At 40.7% G+C, this 17,325-nt stretch overlaps 1 protein-coding gene across 1 annotated transcript in view; it reads right to left on the bottom strand.

The window, feature by feature from the left end:
- The window catches only part of CHRM3 (cholinergic receptor muscarinic 3), a 256,281-nt gene that overhangs the window by 66,206 nt on the left and 172,750 nt on the right, over nt 1-17,325 (bottom strand). The window lies entirely within an intron of this gene.

A 17,325-nucleotide genomic window follows, 5' to 3' on the forward strand; every position in this document is an offset into this window, starting at 1 on the left:
TGACTACATGAATTGGACAATATACTGAGTGAAACAGATGAGGTATAAGACTAGAAGGCATGGTAGGAACCTTCTGGAAACAAGAATTCAGGTCTGGCTGTGCCAGATTTGACTTTTCAAGCGAAGCATGTAGGTAAACATTAAGGTTTTAAAATGCATGTGCTGTGCTCAGTTGCTCAGTCATGTTGGACTCTGTGACCCTTTGGACTATAGCCTGCCAGGCTTCTCTATCCACGGGATTTCCCAGGCCAGAATACATGGCAACTGATTATTTGAAAAGCAAAAACAGACACAAAACACAACCCAAGTTAGCAGAGTAAAAGTCAACTAAAAGCTAAAAAACAAACTGGGTCTAATTCCTGATTTGGCCCAGTGGCTGCCAGCTTGCTACTTCTTGTTATGCCATCTCTTTTCCTCACTTACCATCTCAGTGAGGAAGCATTTCCTACAGTTTTCTAGTATCTCAATGTTCACTAGCTCTTTTGTAGGTATTATGTAGCTTCTTAATACTGTGACTAAGTAGAACTTAAGGGAAACTCACTGACTACAACCTCTTTTCTGCTGTACCATGCCACTCAACCCATCTTTGACCTTTACCTTTAAAAGAGTACATCTTTTGGAGGAGGCAGATTAAATCTCCCCTGAGTCTGGAGGTTGGAAACAATTTCTAAGACATCTTCTATAAGCCCCTTCTCTTTGTTTGCACTGCATTCCATCTACGACTTTCTCAGGCCATCATCTCCCCACCCTTTCCCTCTTCTCTACCTTTAATTATCAAAATGGGTATCAGTATCTTGGTTGAGAACCTGGGCTTTGGTTTCCCTGGCTGTCTAGTGGTTAAGACTTTGCCTTCCAATGCAGGGGGTATGGGTTCTATTCCTGGTTGGGGAGATAAGATCCATCATGCCTTGCAGCCCAAAACCCAAAACATAAAAGAGAAGCAATATGGTTACAAATTCAATAAATATTTTAAAATGTTCTACATTAAAAACAAAAAATTTAAAAAATAAAAAGAACCTGGGCTTTAAAGTCAAATGCATTGGGGTAATTACCGGGCCCTGCCACTCACTCACCAAATAATTACTTAGTCTCTTTGTATCTAAATATTCTTACTGGTAAAATGGGTTTGATAGGTGGGAAAGCTGAATGGAATAAGGAATCAGAGTCTGCTCTATCCTTAACAGCAAATATTAGCAAGAGGTACTCATTTTATCATTATATGGTTCTAACGTCCAGGAAATTCTCCCTGAATTTCAGGTAAAATGTCATCCGCTGGCCCCAGTATTACTTCTTAGGACTGAAGCAATCATGTTTCATCTTAAATGTAATCTCAGAGTGAATGGTGTGGCTGGATCCATGTGGAAAGGGGATTTACTATCACCTCTTTTGTTCTGGATACTGCCTGCATTTCTTTTCCCATTGTCTGGGATCATATGCCATAGAAAATAGTAGTGACTGATATTCAGTTCAGTTCAGTTCAGTTGCTCAGTCGTGTCCGACTCTTTGCGACCCCATGAATCACATCACGCCAGGCCTTCCTGTCCATCACCAACTCCTGGAGTTCACTCAAACTCATGTCCATCGAGTTGGTGATGCCATCGAGCCATCTCATCCTCTGTCATCCCCTTCTCCTCCTGCCCCCAATCCCTCCCAGCATCAGGGTCTTTTACAATGAGTCAACTATTCACATCAGGTGGCCAAAATATTGGAGTTTCAGCTTTAGCATCAGTCCTTCCAATGAACACCCAGGACTGATCTCCTTCAGAATGGACTGGTTGGATCTCCTTGCAGTCCAAGGGACTCTCAAGAGTCTTCTCCAACACCACAGTTCAAAAGCATCAATTCTTTGGCATTCAGCTTTCTTCACAGTGCAACTCTCACATCCATACATGACCACTGGAAAAACCATAGCCTTGACTAGACGGACCTTTGTTGGCAAAGTAATGTCTCTGCTTTTTTAATATGCTATCTAGGTTGGTCATGACTTTCCTTCCAAGGAGTAAGCGCCTTTTAATTTCATGGCTGCAGTCACCATCTGCAGTGATTTTGGAGCCCCCCAAAATAAAGTCTGACACTGTTTCCCTGTCTATTTATCATGAAGTGATGGGACCGGATGCCACGATCTTAGGCTCAGACGGTAAAGAGTCTGCCCACAATGTGGGAGACCCGGGTTCGATCCCCGGGTAGGGAAGTTCCCCTGGACAAGGAAATGGCAACCCACTTCAGTATTCTTGCCTAGAAAATACCATGGATGGAGGAGCCTGGTGGGCTACAGTCCATGGATGGGGTCACAAAGAGTTGGACACGACTGAGTGACTGATATTAATGACTCATATTGAGCTCATTGATACATCAGATCTCCTAAACTTTGATTTTTGAACCTAAGTGTAGAATCTTACATGTTTTCCTCCCCAAGTCTAGTGAAAAAATATAATTTCATATAAAAGTCAGCAAATAATCTCCTCTAGATATAAATTACCTGTCCATGATGTTGAAAGGGAAACTAAGAGTAACATCTTTATGTCCTTGTTTAAATATTTTATCCAGTTCTTTCCGTTTTTTTGGAGGACAGAGAGGGCCCTGATACTTTTATATGGAGAGCTAAAGTTTTTCAGCTTGGTAACATGTGGACAGGCTAAGGGCACTGGATTAATTGAAATTTTAGTATGGGAAACTCTTGTTCTTTTATTGATAACTAAATTTCCTGCTGGATTTCTTCCTCTCTCCATGTATGATTGCTGAATCATTCATGCTTCCAGCTAACCTCTATAAAGGCAAACGATAAGGCCTCAAAGGAATGCCAAGAAAAATGAGAATCCAACAGAATTTCTAATAGAATTGGTAAGAAATACCCATCAATAGGCTATGGTTTTTCCAGTGGTCATGTATGGATGTGAGAGCTGGACTGTGAAGAAAGCTGAGCGCCGAAGAACTGATGCTTTTGAACTGTGGTGTTGGAGAAGACTCTTGAGAGTCCCTTGGACTGCAAGGAGATCCAACCAGTCCATCCTAAAAGAGATCAGTCCTGGCTGTTCATTGGAAGGACTGATGCTGAAGCTGAAACTCCAATACTTTGGCCACCTCATTCAAAGAGTTGACTCATTAGAAAAGACCTGATGCTGGGAGGGATTGGGGGCAGGAGGAGAAGGGGACGACAGAGGATGAGATGGCTGGATGGTATCACTGACTCGATGGACATGAGTTTGGGTGAACTTCGGGAGTTGGTGATGGACAGGAAGGCCTGGCGTGATGTGATTCATGGGGTCGCAAAGAGTCGGACACGACTGAGCGACTGAACTGAACTATAACTTAAGTCAGCATGGATCCTTGGTTGTTATAAAGGTACTGTCATTTGTGCCATGTTTTTAAGGATGGCCAAAAGTTTGGTAAATGGAGGTAAAGAGTACAATGATGATGAGCTAGTGGGCAGAAGGATTAATACTAGTAAAGCCACCATGTCACCAAAGCACAGTCCTTGTTTGGGGTCCCAAATTTATATTACCTGGAAAGTAAGAAGTAAAAAGGCTGAAAAAGCAACAGAAGTAGCTTGGGCCAAGAAAGCCACATCAGAAGTTTTGTCCTTAATTCAGTAAGTGGTGGGATCGTGTCTACTGAAATTTATCACGTATACTGAAGAGAGGAATTGTCAGTGAATTATGTCTACTGAAGAGAGGAATGAGATGATCACCACAAAACTTTAGGCTCTGATTTAAAGGATGGTCAAAACAACAGAGGTTCCAGAGGCAAGAAGACCATCTAGGAGTCTGATGAGATAGTCTGAGTGAGAGGGGATGAAGATCTGAATCCCTCATAGTAGCCATGAGAATGGAAACCCATGAATTCCAAGATATGGTGATAATATTCCAACATTTTTCTAATCTGCTGGTATACTTTATGTTTAAAAGGTGTGTCTGTGTGTGTTTTAGAGTGGCTTGGATGGTCCATCTAATTTTGGGACTTTATGAAGACACTTGGATTCCTGATATTTCAAAGTGATCAAAAATGTGAGACAAAAAAAAGATGCCTATATAGTTCTGTAGTGTTCTCATGTATTTATCATTCTTCATCTCCCCTTCTCTTCTTCTCTCATTCTAGCTCTCCCCACCCATCATCAATAAGGAAGAAGGAGAAAATGAGATTTTATAATTTGATGATATGCAATAACCATAAGGCATGCAGATCGGTGGCATGGATTAAAATTTTAATTTTGTTAGAAGCTGGGTAGCCTTAAATAAATCTTTCAGTATCCTTGAACCTCATTAGTAAAATGAGTGGCAACCCATTTCTGGGGCTTTTGAGGATATCCTTTGGGGCCATCTTCCCATTGGAGACAAAATAAGAAGCTGGTTATGCCAATGCCTTGAGGGCCTTATGCAAGAATCATATACTACTCCTGACTCCAAACGGCAAGTGAGGTAAGTCTAGTCAGCTCCTGGGGCCTTGGCCATCTGACTCCTAGGATTCATTTTCTACCTTAACTGCCAATGGATTCAGGGTACCAAATCCCAAAGACTTTCACGTTTCTAATCATGTGAAAAATCTCATGGTGGAAAAGTCTGGCGACCTGTGAGGCTAATGAAACATAGCAATTCAACAAAGAATAGAGCTTTATTTTCTTTCCCCCCTCCCCCTAGAGACAGCTAGAAGTTTGTGAATCTGCACACAATAAAATACTACAGTGAATCCCAACAGATCACCAGAAATGAATATAGTTATGTTTTACCAAATGCAACATCAGGTTCAGACATGCCTCACCAAATCCCACATTTCTTTTAAATTCATCTCCAGAGCATGCTAGCTCAAGGCTCATATTGAAAGTTTTAGCAAATTAGCCCCTCAAAGGCCAATATCTAACACATACTACATTGGTATCATTCAACAAGAGGCTGATTCCACAAGAAAATTCAGAGTTAAGTGATCTGAACTTTATCATATTTGAAGTCACTGCTCAAGCTTCAAGGATCAGTGAAAGGCAACACTACACATTCTCACTTAATCTGTGCTCATTACTGAAGAAGACACCTCGGGTCAGTTTCACAGCAGACAGAGAGGCAGGGTGTCTTGAAGGACAATGTAGGTGGATGACCTCGGAGCAGTCTGTTCTGGTAGCTGGGCCTTTGTAAATGGCCTAAAATTATGATGCTTTCTGTGTCTGCTGCTGCCCACACGTGCACCATGAATCGATACATTCACTTCATATGCCAGAATGACAGCAATGAATGTTAATCACAATGAAAGGGAATAACCAGTGACTGTGCTCAATTGCTGAAGAGCATACAAATTGAAGTAATCTGAAAGTTTTGAAGAAGAAACACCATGGTACTCTTTCTATTATTCTGCTGCTGCTGCTGCTGCTAAGTCGCTTCAGTCGTGTCTGACTCTGTGCGACCCCATATAGCCCATCAGGTTCCCCCGTCCCTGGGATTCTCCAGGCAAGAACACTGGAGTGGGTTGCCATTGCCTTCTCCAATGCATGAAAGTGAAAAGTGAAAGTGAAGTCGCTCAGTCGTGTCTGACTCTAGCGACCCCATGGACTGCAGCCTACCAGGCTCCTCCGTCCATGGGATTTTCCAGGCAAAAGTACTGGAGTGGGGTGCCATTGCCTTCTCCATTCTATTATTCTAACTGATGTTATCTGAATTATGGGAGGAACACACAAACACAAAAATGAGATTTCCATTGTCCAGATAGATTTTGTTTGGTGTGACTTTTTTTGTTGTTTGTCTTGTTATTGTTGTTTTGGCAGCACCACACAACACAGGGGATCTTAGTTCCCCAAGCAGGCCCTGCAATGAGAGTATGGAGCTCTAACCACTGGATAGCCAGGGAATTCCTTGTTAGGTGTGACTTTTAAAATCACATCGTTAAAAATATTTTCTTTTTATCACAGGATAACAGTCCTTCCTTGGTCAGTAAAAATTAGAAATTTAGCATCCTGCCACAGATGAATGGCTTTTGCTTCTGCTACCCGTGTCTTTTTCCTCAGGCCAGAAGACCACATTTTGATAGTGATATTTGCTTCTTTATAGAATTTTCTTTTGTATATTATCTGTCACTTTCCTCCAAATATCAGTTTTTCAGGAGTTCAACTGGAAATGCAGACCTGACTGCTTCTTTGGGCATGATTAAGAATAGGAAATCAATGCTCTGTCAAGTGGCCAAGGGCTGTCATCTAGTGACAGGTTCTTGAATAAATTATGGGGCATAGAGAACAGGTTAATGGGGTGAATTCTTTAATTTACATCGTGTCCTAAGGTAATTGACTTCTTAATATCTTTAATGGGCTACAAAAAAGAAAAAAAGAAATAAAAAACCACAGCCGAAAGAAACCCATGTATTTCTGAATATACACATAAAAGTAAATTTATAGACAACTGGATGGATACACCCAAAACTGAAGAGTGTGGTTACATCCAGGGAGGAGTATGATACTAGCGTGCTGGTCAAGGGAGATGTTCATTCCCTCTTTACTGTTTAAGGTTTTTGGAGTAAGAATGTATTTCTGCAATACTGTCAAAATTAAAAATAAATAAAATGTGTAACAATTTCAGTAATGACTTTAAAACTGAGGCTGAGGCTGGACTGTGCTCTGCACCAGAACATGATATTCTTCCTCGAAGGCTGGAAGGAGAGCCCATGTCTATCTCCTTTCATCTCTTTTTCCCTCTTCTCCTCCAGCTCCCATCCCCCACTGAATTTAGTATCAAACCTCTCAAAGCATTTATGGGTTAGCTGGCCCCTTTGTAAGTCACTTTACCCGTGCCTCTCTCTTTAAAGGATAGATATGAATGACTGGACCCTCAGGAGGTTCTCATCACTGACCCTGAAAGTTTCAAAGCATTTAAACAGCTAGGAATACAAATGTTAATGTTGCTCCCAAGCATTCCATTCTGACTGAGATAGCACCTCCCAATGGCCAACAAAGAACTGTCCCTGGAAAACCTAAAAGATGTGGCTGATGACCATACAGGACCACTGGAATAAATATTTCCCAAACTGAAATAGTCTATGAAAGTGAAAGTGAAGTCGCTCAGTCGTGTCCAACTCTTTGCGACCCCGTGGACTGTAGCCTACCAGGCTTCTCCATCCATGGGATTCTCCAGGCAAGAATACTAGAGTGGGTTACCATTTCCTCCTCCAGGGGAATCTTCCTGGCCCAGGGATTGAACCCAGGTCTCCCGCATTGGAGGCAGACGCTTTAACCTCTGAGCCACGAGGGAAGATGAAATAGTCTATAATACTTTATTATTTAATCATCTCAAATCGTCCTTAATTATGAGTCAGATCTAAGGACAGTGAAAGTGGCTTTGAATTAAGAGCCACCCAAACTACCAGCAGAATTTTTTTTTCAGTTTTAATTTTATATAGCAATATAGTTGATTTACAATGCTGTATTGGTTTTAGATGTACAGCAAAGTGAATCAGTTCTACACATATCTGTTCTTTTTCATATTCTTTCCCCAAATAGGTTATTACAGAGTCTTGAATAGAGTTCCCTGTACCAGCACAATTATTTACTAACATGATCTGGGGCAAGTTAATTAGCCTTGATATTCTTATTTAAGAAGGCATAATAATACCTAACATGCCTTTCCTGGTGGTTATTTGGAGGGTCAAGTGTTTTGAAAATACTCTGAGGGGTGATCAGAGGGAAAGGGTATTTACTTTGCATTCTATATTTTTAAGGATGAATATAACACTCCCTTAATTTTGCTCCTCCTCTTAGAAAGTAGCTTTAATTTTCTAGATGACATGACACTTTGCTTGCATATTCCTTAGTCTAAGTTGATTTTTCTTAATTCTTCTCTGAATATATAAAAAAATCCAGCTGCATTTTTTGAAATGTCAGTTTCCCAGAAAATCCTTTCCGATTTCTGCAACAAGAGCTCTCTCCTTTACTTATTACACATATGTTTTACACATAAAAGGACCCATAGTATCTTATAGGGCTTATGGTTAACGGTACAATAAGAACTATGTGTGTGTGTTGGGTGTGGGGGGCGGGCTGTCATACAATGGGAAATTTCCTGGTTCTGGAGGGAGAAGACTCCATTGTTCATGCAGTTACTGTCTATGTGACCATATGACAAATCACCCAACCTCCTTGAGAGCGCTTCCCTTCATCTGTACATTGGGATAAAGCTTCATTGGCTCCTGTGTGGTAAGGAACAAATGAGATTAGTTTCATACAAAATGGGTGTGGCATTTTTAAAGAGTTTACAAATGTTCAGGGGAACAGTAAAAAAAGGAGTGTGTCTACCATGTGTTCTGTTCCAGTTACAGCCAACATGATCTCTACACATTGCCATGTTATCCAAAACTGCAAGGAAACAGATGGTATTTGTGTAGCTTGGCATCTTTAAGCACAAACATCTGTTTCTGATCAAATCTTTCTTCTGCCCAAACACCTTCCCTGGTCCCCACAATCTAGAATCAAGTTGAAGCTCTGTTGCCTATGATTGTCAGACTCTAAGCTACCCTTCTAACTTTATGCCCTATGCTTGCATTAATTATGCCCCATTCTTTAATCAAAGCAAACTGTTTCTTGTGCACTTAATACTTTCTGAAATTTCCTACATCACTGTTTATCCATCACTTAGCACACTGTCTTCCATTTTTAAATGCCCTGGTTTTTAGGACAAAATTCAAATATTACTCTTTCATGATTTTTGAGTCCTACATTCTGAAGTCCTCTCCCTGTTCTTCAAAACTCCACAGAATGTTGCCATTTTACTATTTCTACCTTCCAACATTATTATATATGCACACGATGTATCTTCCCAATGACATTTAATTCGAGGGTATAACCCAGTCTGTTCCAGTCTCATAGTAACTATATGGTATGGGGCACTGTGTCGCTTAACAGAGACTTAGCAAATGGAGAATATTCATTCTCTGAGCGAGTCAGACAGACAGACAGACAGGGACTGCATTCAGTGGCTACAGATAAGAGATTATCAAAAGGAGACCTCCAACTCTAACCCTCTTTAGGAGATTGGGAACTTGAGACAAACAAGTGAAATCAGCAATCAATGAAATTCTAAAGGAGAATTGTCTAGTAATGGTTATGCAATTACACGTGTAGTTAAGTGCTTAAGTGCAAAAATATTTTGCAGGAACTCAAATTCACTACAATCATACAGGTCTTACTGCTGTGTTTCACAGCAGTGTTCTGAGGAATCTAACCTAAAACTTCTGTAACATCATGGAGCCATTAAGTCTCTGGAATTAACTGGTTGCAAATGTCTGTCAGGGTTTGCCACTTTCTAAGGAGCAAGGTAGGGCTAAGAGAGGGAAACAGCAAGGACTTGTACCTGATCCCCTCTCCAGGGTCCCTCCTAGTTCAAAACTAATTGGCAATGTCAGGTACAGGACAATTTGGCGAGAAGAGGCTGGGCTAATGACCTGTACAGCTTCATCCTAATTTTGCAACTCTGGAGCCCTGGGGATTTTTCTTTCTTGGGCTATCATTAAGGGATGTGTCAAAGGTATCATTTTATCGGTTCTAAATGGACTCTTCAAATGGTAAGCATGGAAATGAAAGAAAAGCAAGATGTGTTCCCAGGACTTCATACACCCTGAGGCATGACAGACCCTTAATTCCTGGCTTAGCTGGCATTTCAGTGGGACATACATGAAGCTCTGAGCAAAAGTGTTCCATTTCTTCTCCCACAACCCTCCCACAATGCATCTCTGACAGCAGGAAATGACATTGACTATGTGTTCAAAAAGATTCCCCACCCCTCTATTCGTCTTATATTTTAAGAAACTTTCCTTTTGTTACTGATCTCCATACACATCCATGGTGTTCCTTCCAGGAATCCTAGGAGATTCTGCTCTCAGGTGAAAAGGAGCTCTGAAGTTTATGTCTGGGGATGGTGGGAGTGAATTTGGACCCCATACTTGTAGCAGAGGAGGGTGTTAAGGACAGACTGGCTCCTATCTCAGCTCCAAGGCAAGAAAAATACTGGAATAGGAATCACATAATCACAGGGTTTCTTATATTTTTATCAATTGGAATATATTTATATTCTGAGTGTTTAAAAAAAAAGAGAAAAAAAAAATGATTTGATATGGCTTCATTCAGCAAACACTGTGCCAGGCTCAGATGCTTGGCCAGGCAACAGAATGGAGAAAAGCATACTTCCTTTAGAGCTGCACCCTTTCTTGGTCTGAGGATCAGATTTTGGTTTTGAAATAGCTGAGAGAAACAGGACTAAAATAACTTGCATTTCCTGATGCTTTGTTAAGTCTTCTAATTCTTACTTGTGGATTTGCTGGCTGGGGAACTGGTCACCTGCGCTTTATCATGATGAAGCTGGGGACTTCCCTGGTGGTCCAGTGGATAAGACTTCATGTTCCCAATGCAGGGGGCCCACCAGGTTCATTTCTTGGTCAGGGAACTAGATCCCAAATGATGCAGTTAAAATTCCTGCATGCCGCAACGAAGACTGAAGATCCTGTGTGCTGCAACTAAGACCTGGCACGCCAAATAAAATAAATATTAAAAAAGATGAAGCTAATATTCCCCTTGGTTAAAACAAGAGGTAATACTAGGTGACTGGCTGGAATCTGTGGCCAGTTCTATCCACAAAATGCCATCCGTGCCTGTGCACACATGGCACTGAATTCCTTCTTCTCTAATGTACCTCCATCAGCTCAAAAGAAGCTGACCTCTAAATAACCCTGCCTGAGTACATTCTTTCTGCACTGAATATATTATTGTGTATGCATGCATGTATCCTTTTGCACTGACGTTATGGGCTATACATGGTATTATTTCCTGGATATTTTGATACAGTTTTCACAGGGAAAACAAATGGGTTTCTGGGGACATTTCCAGGGCTCCATGAATCCAAATATAAGATAAAGGAGACTGATTTATTCCTCTCATACTAGTTTGTTCTTCTTACATAGTTTTAAACTTTGTCCCTAGAATGGGAAATGATTCTTGCATCAGCTTTTTAAAAGGTAGATTCCCTGCCTACCTGACAGCACCACTCTTTCTACCTAGGTTATGTCCTCTGGAAAGTTCCCGGTGACGTGGCTCAGAAAACCTGCTTCCTTTTTTCCCATGCATGTGATACTTAATTTTTAAAATGAGACTTACTGTATTGCTCTGCTTTGTTTTCCAGTGATTTTACTTTTTCTTATCCCTTACTAGATTACAAACCCTTTAAGGGCAAGGAACATGTTTACATACCTGTGTTCTCAGTGATTGGCACATAGGTGGTTGAGTCATATTTGTTACATTCAATTTGAAGATAAGACTCTAAAGATATTTTAAAAGTCTTTAAGGTTTTCTTTCAGTTGACGAAAAAGATGTGTCAGGGATATGGTTGGTTATTTCTCTAAGAAGACTGAATACATGAGGTTTCCTCAGAAACATTTAGACATCCAAGAAAGTGATCTGTGTATAAATGTATGGTATTTGATATGTATAGAAAATGACTTCAAGGAAAATACTAAAAGTGATTATCTCTGAGATGAGGTTATAGGTCATTTTTCTAAATACTGTGGTGTTATATGATGAATATGTATCTTTGATATAATAAATGATGATAAATTTTAGTCAGAAGACAGATACAAGTTCTTCCCATCAGCTCCCTCCTTCTACTTGTTATGAATACTAATGGTTGAAAGAGGACATTCAAAGAGTTAGTTCATCTATTCCAATACCTCATGATGGAATTCTTAGCGGTAACCATTTAATGCAGAATTTACTGGTCCTAGAAAAGAAGTTATAAAGTGGCACAAATGTGATGCAGTTTTGGCAGTTGGAATCCTTGAAGCTTACACATTTGACATTGAGTCCTCTCACTCCCATTTCTCATCTTCAGTTTCTTAAAAACTGAATTGCAGTGATTTATACACATGTTCACTGATTCTGTATCAGTGGGCTTTTAACTTTTCAGACTATGTTTCACAGGAAAAAAATTCTACTTTGCTATTCAGTGCACACGCATACCAATTATATCCTCGCTTTGTGGGAGGTCTTCTAATGTTTTCTATTCTATACTATCTAAATAAATAAAAATGCTCCTCCAAATTTACTAAGTTGATTTCATGACTTGAATTGTGAAAACAACTGTTCTCATGTGGACATGGAGGGGGAAGAGGAGGATGGGATGAATTGGGAGATTAGGACTGACATTATATACTACCATGTGTAAAACAGACAGCTAGTGGCAAGCTGCTATATAGCACAAGAAGCTCAGCTCAGTGCTCTGTGATGACATAGGGGGATGGGATGGAGGTGTGTATACACACACACACACACACAGCTGATTCACTTTGTTGTACAACAGAAACTATCACAACACTGTAAAGCAATTATACTCCAATTAAAAAAAAGAAAACCACTGTTTGAAACTCTAAGGACTTTGAGGTCAAGAACCAGTCTTTATTCACCTCTATCTCATAAGGCACCTTCATACATAGAAGAAAGTCAAGAAATGTTGCTATATAAATATTCTTTTCTGAGTAAAAGGAATAATCTCTTGGACAGCACTGCCCAAACCATCTTCTGATTTCTCCCTCTGTGTTTTATGTGCTGCAGAGAGCATAGTGGGAACTGGACAGTTGCTTGCTGTCCAGAGTTTCTAGACCACAGAAACCAGAAAAGATTCATACTTCATTGTCTTCATTGAAGGAAGGAAGAAAAAAGATTTTTTTTTTTTTTTTTTTTTTAGAAAGAAAGGCAGCCAGCTCTGCTCATTCTCAAACAAAAGGCATAGGACTGAGCTGGCAAGGAGAAGCCAGAAAGACTGAAGATCTGCCGAGTTTCATGTTGGCCCTTGAGAGCTCCATGTGATTTATATTTCATCATTGCTAGACAAAACACTGCTAGCAGGGAAACATGTTAAATCAAAATGGCAATTTAAGGTAAAAGGGTACTTCTTCCTTGATCCCTAGCCCCACCACCTGAATCTTAACAAGAGATGGGCTCAAACATCTCCAAGTGTGCATGCTTCAATCATGTCTGATTCTTTGCGACCCTGTAGACAGCAGCCCACCAGGCCCCTCTGTCCACGGGATTCTCCAGGCAAGAATACTGGAGTGGGTTGCCGTGCCCTCCTCCGGGGGATCCTCCTGGCCCAGCGATCAAACCTGCATCTCCGCTTTGAAGGAGGATTCTTTATTGCTGAGTCACCAGGGTAACCCCTTTCCAAATAATGAAAGCCAACTAATTTGCTAGGAACCAAAGCATGCCCATATCTTCATTTGCCCTTCCTAAATCTTTGACTTTAACTACACAACCGTGTGTACATGTTAAACTTTAGTCTAAACAGATTATTTTAAGAACCTTTCATATTCAAGCTATATTAAATGAGTGTCACTGAGAACTTGCTCCATATCAGGCACAGTGCTAAATATGATGAAACCTTAACAGCTCTCAGACTATTTGGTTCAGGCAGCCATGTACACAGTAAGCTTTGCTATGGTATTTCAAATGCAGGACCATACATCTGAGCAAAGGGACATGCATACACAGATATCCAGTTGAGAAGAAACTAGAGGATTATGGTAGGGAGTTGGGTATTTACTGGGCATTTAACCATGTACCACTGTGTTTATTCTCTAATTGTTGTGCGTATGTAAAGCTTGTCTTCCTCAGTGCTTGTGATGTGGAATTAAATAGCTGGAAGGAAACTCAGGTTATTTACCCCTAAGCCACTAATTTTATACATGAAGAAACAGAAGTATAAGTCATTTGGTTAAAAGGGTCTTTTCCCAAGGATTGGAGAGAATTCAGCCTATTTGCATATAGATAGAAAGCAATCTTCCTGCTGCTGTTGTATAGACTGGCACTTAGTCAAAAAGAAAAACAGCTCACTGTTTATTTAAATTGAGCAGGAAGGAAGTGCAGGAGCAGGTGGGTGGACCCGATAATCTCACTATTCAGGACACAGAGGAGTTTAGTGTAAAGGTAGCTTTGATTTGGACCCCTTCCAAGGGAACTGAGCTACAGGAGTACCAGGAGGAGTTGGTAATAAGGCAGTTTTATGCCAAAAGTCATCACAAACCAGGGCCTCTGGACCCCACCAGGGTGCTTTAGTTCAGTCATGAACAGCACATAGAGAAGGTCTTCCCTCTTCTCTATGTTTAAAAGAAAATTCTCCTTAGTTGGTGAACTAAGGAATTCCTCTGTTGGTAACAATAAATTTGGGGGTAGAGGCCACCCCATGAATAATACCCTGAGTCTAAGGGTATCAGGGGTTTCCCAGGTGGTGCTAGTAGTAAAGAATCTGCCTGCCAATGCAGGAGACATAAGAGATGTGGGTTCAATTCCTGGGTTGGGAAGATCCTCTGGAGGAGGACATGGCAACCCACTCCAGTATTGTTGCCTGGAGAACCCCCATGAAACAGAGGAGCCTGGTGGGCTATAGTCCATAGGGTCACACAGAGTCGGACACAACTGAAACAACTTAGCACTCAAGGGTATTAGCCTCCTCCAAGGGGTCTTGTTTCGACCTCCTCTGGGATAAAGATCATAGCATAATGTAAGAGTGAAAGAGGGTCTGAGAAATCACTGCCTGGAAAAATTTGAGAAGCCTTTCCTCTCAGGCACTAGTTCCCAATTTCCTTGGACATCAAACTCTGGGTTGTAGGGCCCCACTGAGCGTAGGGCATATTCATCCTAGTAATAGAACAGGCCTGGGTATCTATGCATGAACAGTCAAGAAACTCACTGAGAGAGAGCTCATCCCGAAGGAGGACAGAATCAAGGTAATGAGCTCAATTCAAGGAAAAAGCTTCACTTCCAAGGGGAGGGAGCAAGTTATCTAACTATGGCTCAACCCCACTCAGTCACACAACGAAGGTGGACCCAAATCATGTCAATACAAAAGCTGAGTTGCATTAACTTTTTGGGAGAGGTTTTGTAGCTTTTGCAATTGTATCCTGCACAATGGACCTAGTGGCAATGTCCCTGTTTCTCAGGAAGGTCAGCGTACCTTTCTTAACATGCTCTTAGTAAGGAATGGATCCAGTGGAGGGTTTTGTCTAAGAGTGAAGACAAACACTAGCAGTTTTGCAAAGGAAAAAAATAAATCAAAGTTGAATGTGTAGCCATGGAAATCCAGATGTTCTCACAGGCAGCATGGACACTAATAATCATTTGCGATGTGGCAGCTTTTTTCTCCATTTGACAAAATTATAATTGAAGAACAAGAACAGGACAAAAGGTAATTGGCTGGAAGCTAACCCGTGGAGAGGCATTGCTTCTTCCAGAAATCAGGAGGTGGGCATTACAAGGGAAGGACTGCACGGATTCACATGCAGCAGGTTTAAGTGATTTTACCATAAAACGAAGTGACATATTCTGCCCAAGACCACAAGCAGGTAGAGTTAATTTTCTCCCTCATTTCCAAAAAGGTCATGAACAGAAAAAATGAGCGAGACAGCTGAAGCAAAAATGTAATGGCCTTGTCGTAAATACATTGAGAAAGTGTATCACATAAAGAATGCTGATGTCCATTTGCTTTTGAGGAAGGATGCTTCTAAGAGGAGCAAAGAAGTCTAGCTATTTATTTCTTTAAAAGTTTTACTGCTTATTTCTGATAAAATGTACAAATATTGCCTTCAAATAGTTCTGATTATCACAGGACACTTAGTAAATTATGTCCCTAGAATGCTGTGAGCATCCCACAGGTAGGCTTTTGCTCCAGGTCAGGGCACCTCCAGACCTCACCTTTGGTTCAAACTTCCAACTTAATTTTTAGAGAATGGATATTTGCCAAGGTAACTTTGGAATGATAAATTATCCCCTTCCTTGGGACTTGCAACAGTATGGATTCCATAATCTCTTTGATATGCCTTCTGCATTGGAGACAAAATTGTGGTGGATGCATGTTTCTGCTCACATGTGTTAAAATTGCCAGAACATCTACCATCATAATTGGGAATAGCAATATATTTAAAAAATTCTTAAACAAAGAAAAACTGTTCCTTCAGGTATTCTGATAGTGTACCTAGTTCCCTCAGGGCATCAAGAGGATATTTATAAAACACTTGATGCCAAAAGGCTTTCTTGAAGGCATGGACCTCAGAGACCAATGGCCTCCCACCCTGCCTTCCTGGCCCATCCAGGCCCTGCAGTGTAACCATGTCTGAATGTCACCTCCTGAATAAACTACTCATGGAATCAAAGGATTACCGATGGAGAGAAGACCTTAGAAAGCATTTGAGTCACTATCTTCCATTGAGAGTTGAGAAAATGCAGAGATGAACTGATTCCTCCGAGTTTCCTGGCTCCTGTAGAGTCATGTGGGAGCAAGCTCCTTCTTATGATTCTTGGCCCAGGCTCTATCCTTGGAGCTAAGCTGCTTTTACCCACTGCTCTGGCTGACATGTGACGGGGAAGTAAATAATGCAATACTGTATAGGTCTGATGTTTCTTAAATGCGCTTTTAGAATACAAAGCCCACGTCGAAAAAGAGAAACACACAAACCAACAAACAAAACTCATCAAACACAAAGAAAGAGAATTTAGAAAAATCCTCATGAAGTGAACAGGGGAATTTTCTGCCTCCTCAGTCTACCAGTACTAAATGTTCTGAAATCAGGACAGAAGCAACACAAAATAAACACACAGTAGTTTCAGGGCAGCGAGAAGCTATAGAATGGTCCTGCAGAGATCACATGTTGGCAGTGCCCACAGTCCAGGTGTCTCATCCATCCCCCATCACCCACACGAGTCACCATATATATGGCCTCGCTTTCTTGTAAGCAATTCTCATTTCACTGTGTTCCATGGAAACATTTCATTTCTGAATCTTGGGGATGTAACATTAAATTTTACATGTGCTGTTTAAGTGAAGCAGGTTTTGACTGAAGGTGAAGGATAAAATAATACAATATATTTTCCAACACTTAACATACATTATCTCCTTTAATCTTTACAACAACCTTGAGAAGCACATACTTTAATGTTTATGTGACAGATGTAGGAAAAGAATCTCAGAAAGAATCTCCCCCCAATACATGGAGCCAATAAATAAGCAGGATGGGAGTAACTGAGTTCTTTCTGATTTGAAAATTCATGGTGTTATAAAAGGCACATTTCACAGTCTGTCTTAAATCACAGTTTCAGGGCATGGGCATCATTTTACCATTAAAAAGAATTCTTGGAAAGAGACACAGATATTTAAAATATTAAACCTTTTTCAAATTCTTTAAAAGGAGAGGTACAGTATTTGAGCAGGGAGAAGGAATGATAATTATAAGAAAGTCCTATTCAGCTTTCCACATGTCAGGCAATGCCCTAAGTGCCTATCAGATATGACTTCATATGCTCTTCATAGCAATCCTGTGAGGGACATA

Source organism: Budorcas taxicolor, chromosome 5 (genome assembly GCF_023091745.1).
Source record: "Budorcas taxicolor isolate Tak-1 chromosome 5, Takin1.1, whole genome shotgun sequence".
NCBI classification, from domain to species: domain Eukaryota; kingdom Metazoa; phylum Chordata; class Mammalia; order Artiodactyla; family Bovidae; genus Budorcas; species Budorcas taxicolor.